Consider the following 10,313-nt stretch of genomic DNA (forward strand, 5'->3'; position numbering starts at 1 on the left):
TGTGTGTGTGTGTGTGTGTGTGTGTAAGTGCGCGTTCATGTTAGGGATCAAATCCAAGGCCTCACATGTTAGGCAAATGCCCTACCCCTGAGCTGCTCCCCCAGCCCTCTTTGTTGAAAAAATATTGTACTTATCAAGAAATATTAGACCTGTACTGGAATGATTATCACATTCAAATTACGAAACTTTTCGTAAAAACAAAGAATTAGTCAAGGTATTTTGGCCATTTTTGAAATTCATTAGAAGAAAAAGCTTCTGACAGTTGGCATCCCTCTAAGGATAAGTTTTGAAAAGAAACTTCTCCAAATAGTTGAAGACCCTCTAATCTTTTCCTAACTTATTTATCTCTGCGGAAAGCTCAAACATTGCCACGTCTGCTTTTCACTTGTTGCTGGCAACTCAATTTCCACTCCAGCTCTCAGCAGGGCAGCCCTGGTCCTCTTAACTTCCATGGTTAACTTATTGCTGTTGACCAAACATGGCTTCTTGTTCTCCGTTACATATGTAGGTGGGAAATAATGGATACATTCTGGAAGGAAACCCTGGCTGGGTTTACCATGAACCAAGCTGATCACAGCTCAGTTTTGAGGGACCTTCAGTGTGTCTCCCCCTGCCTGTTCTTTCCACCCAAGAAACAGAAGAAATGTTTATTTTATATTCAATTGGAACGGGGAACAGTAGAGAAAGAGTTAATTGCCCATTGTTCTTCACTGCCAGTCAGCTCTCCAAAAGAAGGGTTTCCATTTGTCCTCTTAATTCTGTGACAAGCTCAGAGCTGCCATATTGCTTTTTAAAAATATACCATTGAAGTTTGACTTCAAATCATCACCTCTCTGTTCTCGTTGCAATTTATGTGTTCACATCTCAAAGGTTAGGTCACTTGGTTGTCGTAAATTCCCTGGGCCCTATTTCACTTTCTCTTTTGTCCATATAAGCGGTACCAGCTACTTTGTATGTTTGGATAAGGTTATCTGGATATGGCTGTAACTCACCAACTTGAAGGTGTAAAATTCAGCCTAAACCTTCCTCTTCAGGGAGGGGAGGAAACTGGAAACAGAAATAAAGGGAGTTTCTTCAGAAGGGGAAGGGAAAAATATGAAGTCTTTTGATATTACCTTCCCTATATATTTTTTTAAAAAATGGTACTATAAAGTGGATGTTTATGTGCACTCTATATGTTAAAATCCCGCTCCCTTGGGACAGCATTAGGAGATATGGTTTTTCGGAAAGATTAGGTTATAAGGTGTAGTCTTCTTGAATGAGTTTGGCACACTTATGAAAAGGACCCTAGAGAACTCACTTGTCTTCTTTCCACCATGTGAAGATACAGTGAAGATAAAGCAGAATGCGTTCTGGAAGAGGGCCCTCACCAGAACTTGACCATAATGGCACTCTGATGTTGAATTTGCAGCCTCCAGAGTTATGAGAAGTAAATACATGTTATTTAAAAGCTACCTAATCTAAGGATCTGGGCACAGTGACGCATGCCTGTAATCCCAGTGACTTGGGAGACTGATGCAGGAGGATCACAGGTTTGAGGTCAGCCTCAGCAATTTAGAAAAACCCTGTATCAATATAAAAAATAAAATTTAAAAAACTGGGAATGTAGCTCAGTCATAGAGCACCCTGGGTTCAAACACACACACACATACACACACACACACACACACACACACACACACACACAAAGAGAAATACATAGTTGATAGTACTTTGTTAGAACAGTCCAAACTGATGAAGATGCATGGTTTACTGAATGATTTAAAATTCTGCAAAAATAAGTTCAAGTTGACCTGTGGTGTGAGCTCCCAGATGCTTAGTAAATATTTCATAAAGGTTAGTTTTAGTCATCAAGGAATAAAAGAGAACCCAGTGAAGATGCAGTTAGGCAGACGGATATCCAAGTGGTGCCAAGAGCTCCTTTGAGTCCTTGTGGGTCACAATGATCACATGCCTCTGCTGCCCCCCATCACTCCACTGTTCTGGCTGCTGTTCTCCTCATTTCTCTCAGGAGTCCTCTACTTGCCTTAGGCCCACTTTTCCTCTGTTAACCCAAGGTCCTGCGGTATGCTGACCTATCCTTGATCTCTGACGTGTGCTGGGTGTCAACTCTGCTGCTGCATGTGGAATCCCACCACCACTTGCTTCTGGATTCCTCACCATTTGACAGGTCTGTACTGACTGTCGTGGTTCGCATTCTGTCTACATTGGTGTCCTTACCACTTTGGGAAAGTAATTGGGTCTGGTAGGTACAGCCCTCGTCTCTCTCCAGATATCTGTGTTCACTCATTTTGAGGGAGTGGAATGGAGAGAATGGGGTTGTTCCAGAATTGCGCGGGTGGGAGAAGACTCATGGTTTGAAGTTAGTGAGTTATAGCCATATGAGGACTGCCTTAGCACAGGCACCTCCAGAGACCTGGTTCAGCTTTGTCTGAGAATTCTCTCGTATTCTAATCAGAACTACTCTCTAGGTCCTACTGTTGAGTCATATGGATCATATCAGACTCCTTCCTTCCTTAGAAGGTTTTCTCCCAGTGGTGATTTTAAAAAACAGAATTCTGCTGAATTCATCAAACTATCAGTCATGTCTGTGTATGTCTAAGTCCCAACTTCAGAAAGGGGTGTCTCAAACACTATGCAAAATGAGGAAGGAGTCTAACTGGGCAAGAGGCAGGGGATGGGAGAAGTTTAAGAGCTATGTTTCTAAACTTCACATTGCTTCCTCAGTTGTAGCACAACCCAAAGACCACTTTTGACAAACTCTCTGGCTATGTCATCTCCTTTCTTCTTCTCCAAGATAAATGAAAATGAAGAGCAGTTTAATTTTAGTCTTATAAAGAATCTATGTGCTCCTTTTGTGCACCTTCTCTTTCTGTTTAGAATGTTCTTCTCCTGTGCTGTGCTTGGCCAAGTCCTTCTCATTTTCAAGCCTCAGGCTCAGTTTTACCCTTTCTTGTGCTATGTTCTGACCTCCTCTGTAGATTGGGTTGGCAACTTTCCATGTTGCTAGGCATCTCTACTTCCATAACATACTCTGTGTATCTCTATTGCATCCCTTTTGCCACTGTATTGAGATAAAAACTTTTTTTTAAAATTGATGTATACCTCAAGGTGAAACTTTATTCATTAGATTGAGAGAGAACTTAGGGGAATGTGGTTCATTTTTATGAGTCATTCAGTGTAGACCTCAAGAGAAGAAACAGCTCAACAACTTTCATTGAATTCATGAAAAAGACTTTTTTCCTGAAGGTTTTGATTGAAAATCTAAAATCAGGCTTTTTTTTTATTTTGGAAGTTTATCAGTTTGGTTATTCTAGAAAGTAGGTGTATAGATGGAATTAAAAGTATAGGAGATTTATTGGATGGAAATGGTCATGAAGAGAGAGGAGAGAAGATAGGAAAGCCACTGCTCCCAGTGTGTTAGTTTCCTAGGACTGTCATTGTAGGGGAGCCCCATACCTATCAGCAGGGTCATGCTGACATTCTTAGAACAAAAGACTGATTAATAAGGGAAATGCATTAATAAATTTATTTATCAAGTTTTATGTGACATGGGAGCCTTCAGAAATAATGGGCAAAAATCCAAAGAAAATGGTGTATTTTTATGTTAATTCTAACAAAAGAGGTGAATAGTTGTGGAGAAATCTGACTGGACCAAAAAGGGTATGATTAATGGTAATAAACTGAGGTGGGTGGCAAGCAAGGCCTGTCCAGTTATTCTTGGTCTCTCTGTGTAGTATCCTTTCCTCTGGGTATAGGCAAGACACCAGCCTCACAAGAGTCTTATTATCTATTTTAATAAGAAAGATCAGAGTGACCATTCTAGATTTTATGGTTTGCTTTAGGGGAGGGAGAAGACTATGAAACAGGAGGTTGGAAAAGTTCAGAGAGACCTTATGATTCAGAGGTCCTCCTATTTCCTTCAGTTCAAACACACTTGGCATCTCAAGGTACTATATTTGGGGTATCACGTTCGGATCTCCAGTACCTTAACAAAGTATACAAAACGGTTGGTAAAAACAACAGAATTATTTGGTATCAAGTTCTAGAGGTCAGAAGTCTAAAATCAAGGTGTTGGGAGGGTTGGTCCCTTCTGGAGGCTCAGAGGAAGAGGTCATCTCTCTCCTACCTTCTGGTGGTTCCTGGAAATCTTTGCTGTTCTTTGGCTTGTCAATCCATCTCTTTAATTTCTGCCTATTTTCATACTACCTTCTCTCTGTTTCTTCACTTGGCCTTCTTATAAGAATATCAGTTATTGGATTTAGTGCCCACCCTAACCCAGTATGAGCTCACCTTAACTAATTACATCTACAAAGATTCTACAAGGTCATATTCTGTGGTTCCAGGCAAATATGAGTTTTTAGGAGACACTAAACCAGGATCAATTGATTCAAGGTCAGAAACTACTAAGGTAAAAGAACTTTATTTGGGGGGTAGTGCTTAGGAATTGTAGTTGGGAACACAGGTTCAGATAGCTGTGAATCGATATTCCAGAGGAAGCTGGGAAAGTGAGAGCTTACATAGGTGAAAAGCTCGGAAACCATCACAATGTAATTCAAGTTTGTTGTTGTAGTTGTTGTTGTTTGTTCATTTGTTTTCTGGTACTGGAGACTGAAACCAGGGGCAGTTTACCACTGAGCTACATGGCCAACCTATTTTAGTTTTTATTTTGAGACAGGGCCTTGCTAAGTTGCTGAGGCTGGTCTTGAACTTGCTATCTCCTGTCTCAGCCTCCTGACTCATTGGGGTTACAGGCGTGCACCCCTGCACCTAGCATTACAATGTAATAAAAATTGTTTAAATACAAACTCTTATTGAAATTAAAAGAAGAATGCAAGGGCTAGAGAGCTCTATGACCAATAGAAGATAAACTATGTACATAGTTGGTAAAAATACCCAAAACCATATGATTACATGAATAGTGTGAATCTACATTGTGTACAACCATAGGAATGAAAAGTTTTACCCCATTTGTGTATAATGAATCAAAATGCAATCTGTAAAAATAAAAAATAAAAATAAAAATTAAAAAAAATCCCAAACCAAGAGTCTAATAACTTCTTGATACACATCTTGAAGCTCTGGCACAGATATACATACACTCGTATACATACATCTGTAACCAAAGTGTGGAAGTGACCAAAATTCACATTCCAGAAAGCAGCTTGACATGTGCACAAGTTCTGCTTCCTTAACAGCCTCCTGACTCCATTTTGGAAAGCCCTCTGAATGTTGCTTTCATCACGATTTGTTTTGTTTTCACATCAGTATAAGCTGACACCTGTGAAGCAAAAGAGAAGGAAGGGGAGATGGGTAGAAAGAGCCTCTGACTGCAGTTCTAAGAGTCTCAGCCATGCCCATGGGGAGTCCCAAAGCAAGAATGGTGGAGGAGTTTGCTTTGGGCAGGACTAGCCTTGCCCTCAGCTGCACTGTGTTCAGTTACTGGTTGGGCGCAGCTGAGGACAGACTGGCCTTGGCATGAGTGGGTAGCTATCTGAAGGTGCCGGCAGCTGGAACTGTGGGCTCACCCCACTCTCAGCCACAGGTTCCCTCTCAAAGCGAGATCTAAATGAGGAGGGCTGCTGCACTCTGTGGGTGCCACAGGAGGAACTTGAAAACACAGAGTTGTGTCCCCTTGCTTTAGATGAATTGAAAATCCCCATTCCTAGCTCTGGTGCTGCTAAGTGACTGCAGTGAGCATTGGTCAATTCCCAGGCCACTGGCCCCCCGTGGCCAGAGAAGCCGTGTGATAGTCGTGGCTTTCCTGAGTCTCAGCTCCATGGTCCCAGCATTTCAAATGATCATCTCCATCTCCGGAGGCTCACCAAAGACATCTACCAGGAATATAAACTCAGTGGAATCTTCTCAACCATTCCTTCTTCCTCTTTTTCTTACTGCTCTTCCACTTTCATTACTCAGTCTTCAGTTCCATTCTCTCTCCTCTTTCTCTTACATGAAATATTTGCCCCATTCACTAATCCAGTCACTTAATTCCTTGATATTTTCTTCAAGTATGAGAAGGTACTACAAAAGTTAATGCTATTGCATAGGTCACAAAATCCATTCCAGGGAAGGTGGGAAATCAAGAGTTCCCTGAGGGGAAGAATTCTTGTCCTGCACCCAAGTTCCCTAGGAATCTCACTCTCACTAGGAAAAGCTCCACTCTCAGAACTGCCCGAGGGCCACACGTGCCCGTCAATCCACTCGATGTCCTCCAAAGCTCCCATGCCTCATCAGGGCTGCAGGAAAGGATTGACCTCACGGCTTTGGGGGATTTTTGTCCCAGTTCCTACCAGTATTTCCAGTTGCTTTGTTATTTAAATAGGAATATAAGTATTTTCTTCACAAATACATACTTCACATTCTCCTCATGCTCTTTAAGCAAGCCTCCTCTGCTCCAGGTTCCACCTTGAACTTGGCTCATTTTTGCCTTGAGGCTTTACAATTGCTTTTCCCCATCTCTAGCTTTCCCCCACTCCAGAACTCACTGCGGCTCCCTCTCACTGCAGGCAGTTGTTTTGTTCAAAGATCACATTCTCAGGAAGTGTCCCTTAGCCACCTTATCTAAAACGCCTCTCCACCTGCCTCAAGGCTATCATTCCTTTTTCCCTACTCCATTTTTCAAAGCTCTCAGTGTATTAAAATACTAAAATCTTCCTTATTGGTTCATTAATATCCAATTACCTATACGCCAGGGTATTCCCCAGTCATCTTGGCCAACCCTGTCCCTCCTTGAGTACCTGAGATCTTTCTGCTACTTGATAAATTAAGAGTACCCCTAGGACCCTGTTCCAGCACCATGGCCAATACCCCCCTGATTCTTCTCTGTCTGAGCTGTGCTGATGGTGTGTTTAACAGGTGTGTAGATGTATAATTTGCATGCTATGATGTTCATTTCCTGTGCATGTACAATTCACTGAGTTTTAGAAAATTTGCATAGTTGTGTACCCATTGCCACAATCCAAATTTCACCACCCCCAGAAGACCCCTTGTACTTATTTTCAGTCTAAATGTTCTGAATATAACTTCTGTTTGGTTCTGTCTGAGGTTTAATAGAATACTGACTTATTTTCATTGCAAATTGTATGTATATCTAAATATATAGATACAGATATCTATATGTACATCCATCTCCCACCCACAAGCTCTTCTATTTTGCAGTGTGTTCTTGCCACTTTTTGCCAAGAGGTGATACCTAAGTCCACTCCTTGAATTGGGCCTGGCCTCAGTGACTCACTGTGATGAACTGAATGTGGTGGGGGTCACGTGGTATAAACTGGAAGCTGGATTGGAAGGAACTTGGTCTCTTAAAACACTCCCTGTCCAGCATTTGAGGCATTTCCTTTTGGAACCTGGAGTTAGGCCCAGAAGCCCCAGCCCCACAGAATGTTCCACAGATGTGCTCTGGTCAATGATTCCCCATGAGCCCAGCTCAAATCATCCCAGTCCAGGTGCCAGACTGACTGAAGAAGCTTCCAGATGATCGCAGTCTCCAGTCATTTAATCCACTCCAAGAAGTTCAAGTCTTGACAATTGAGGCCCCAGACATCAAAAAGCAGAGACAAGCCATACCTTCTCCTCTCTGTTTGAATTTTGGATATAAAGAAAACATGCACATAATAAAATGTTTGTTGTTTTAAACCACAAAGTTTGGGATTGTTTGTTACCCAGTGATAGATAGTGAAGACACTTGCTTATCCCATGATTCACAGCCTGGATTGTGAACTCCAGGAGGCAGGGAATTTTGAGAATTTTGATTACTTATCTGTGATAGTTATTTTTATATGTCAACTTGATTGGGTCATAGGGTACCTAGATATTTAATCAAACATTATTCTAGAGTTTTTGTAAGAATGTTTTTGAATAAAACTAACATATACATATAGCAGATTGTCCTTTATAATGTGTGTAGACCCCATCCAATCAGTTGAAGATCCAAAGGGAATGAAACGACCATCTTCCTCTAAGGAACAAAATCCCTAGGAGATGCCTTCAGACTTTATTGGCAGCATTAGCTCTTCCTGATCCATCAGGAGCTGGCTTGCAAACTTGAACCCTTGGCTTTCTGAGGTCTCCAGCCTGCTAGACTACTCTGCAGATTTTGGAATTGCTAGTCTCCATTATTGCATGAACCAATTCTTCATCACTATTCTCTTTATATGTCTGTCATTATATCTGCATAATCTATATCAATATTCATATCCACATCCTGTTCGCTCTGTTTCTCTGCAGAACTCTGACTGATAGAGTACCCATGGGTTCTAAAACAGTGGCCCTCAAGTGGGGGAAATTTTGCCCCCTAGGAGACATTTGGTAGCCTCTGGAGACATTTTTGGTTGTCACAACTTGGGGACCCCACTGGCATCTAGTGAGTAGTACTGCTGAATAATAGAACAGTCCCCACAACATGAAAAATATCAACAGGCTTGTCTGGTCTTCTCCAAGTGCATTTATTTTCTGTAAGAGTATCCTAAAAACTATGAAACCACAAATTCACTAATAATACCTACACAAAGTCACCTACCTAAAGAGAAAACTAAATGAAATAAAAAGTCAGGCCTTTCCAGAAATAACAGGAAGAAGTCCAAAGGGAAGGGGTCCTGATTGTTTTAATAAAGGCCCGCAAGTGAATGAGTACAAGTCCAGGGAACTCTAACTTGAGATGTTGAGGTCACTCTTCATTTGTGTTCACCATGGATCCTGTGTCCAAGCCCATCGTTGGCATTCAAGTAGTTCTCTGTGCTTACAGGAAGTCAGACAGATGGGTATTGGAGATGTTTCCCCACCGATGGTGTTGAAACAACTGAAACTTTGCCTTTGAGTAAGAAACACAATCACCCTCAGTGGCAATAGGTTATATTAGTCTTTTTCAAAGAAGAAATAACTAATATATTTGACTAGATCAGGATTAGAAATATTTAAAAAGTTCTGAGAGGTTTAGAAAGAGAAATGTGTGATCAGCAAGAGAAAATTTAGCCACAATCCTAAAAAATGGTACCTATAAATTACAAAGAATAGCTATAAACATGTTCATGAGGCAGAGCAAGTATGATTTTGTATGTTTTTGTGTGTGTGTGTGGAACTGGGGAATGAACCCAGGGGTGCTGTACCACTGATATACACCCCAGCCCTTTTTTATTTTTTATTTTGAGCAGGGTCTTGCTAAATTGCCAAATCTGGCCTTGAACTGGCAATCCTCCTGCTTTAGTCTTCTTAGTCATTTGGATTACAGGTGTGTGTCAGCATGTCCATCATACTTTTGTAATGGGGGGCTACTGGGGATTTAACTCAGGGTGCTTTACCACTGAGCTACACGCTCAGTCATTAAGTTGCTGAGGCTGGCCTTAAACTTGCAATCCTCCTGCTTCAGCCTCCTGAGTAACTGGGATTACTGGGGTCCATCATCATGCCCAGCTGTAATTTGTAAATAAATGATAAAGTTGAAAATCATGTAAATTATTTATTTACATGACAGTACAGTACATTTTGAAACATTATACATACATAGGATAAGTACAACTTGTTCCAATTAGGATCACATTAATGTGGTTGTGTATGATGTGGAGTTACATTGGTTGCATATTTATTTTGAGAATAGGAAAGATATGTCCAATTCATTCTACTGTCTTTCCTGTTACTATTTCCCCTCCCTTCCCTTCATTCCCCTTTATCTAGTCCAATGAACTTCTACTCTTTCCCTTTCTTGTTGTGGCTTAGCATCCACATATCAGAGAGAACATTCTGCCTTTGGCTTTTTGGGACTGGTTTATTTCACTTAGCATGATATTCTCCAGTTCCATCCATTTATCACCAAATGCCATAATTGCATTCTTATTTATAGTTGAGTAATATTCCATTGTGTATGTATACCACAATTTCTTTATCCATTTATCTGTTGAAGGGCACCTAGGTTTGTTTTATAGCTTAGCTATTGTGAATAGAGCCACTATAAACATTGAAGTGACTGCATCACTCTAGTATGCTGATTTTAAATCCTTTGGGTATAAACTGAGGAGTGGGATAACAGGGTCAATGGTGGTTCCATTCCAAGTTTTCTAAGGAATCTCCATACTGTTTTCCAGAGTGGTCTCACCAATTTGCAACCCCACCAGCAATGTATGAGTGTATCATTTCCCCCTCATCCTTGCCAACATTTATTGTTGCTTGTATTCTTGATAATTGCCATTCTGACTGAGTGAAATGGAATCTCAGCATAGTTCTGATTTGCATTTCTCTAATTGCTAGAGATGTTAAACATTTTGTCATATATTTTTTGATCATTTGGATTCTTCATCTGTGAAGTGCCTGTTCAG

Source organism: Sciurus vulgaris (assembly GCF_902686455.1).
Source record: "Sciurus vulgaris genome assembly, chromosome: 9".
NCBI lineage: Eukaryota > Metazoa > Chordata > Mammalia > Rodentia > Sciuridae > Sciurus > Sciurus vulgaris.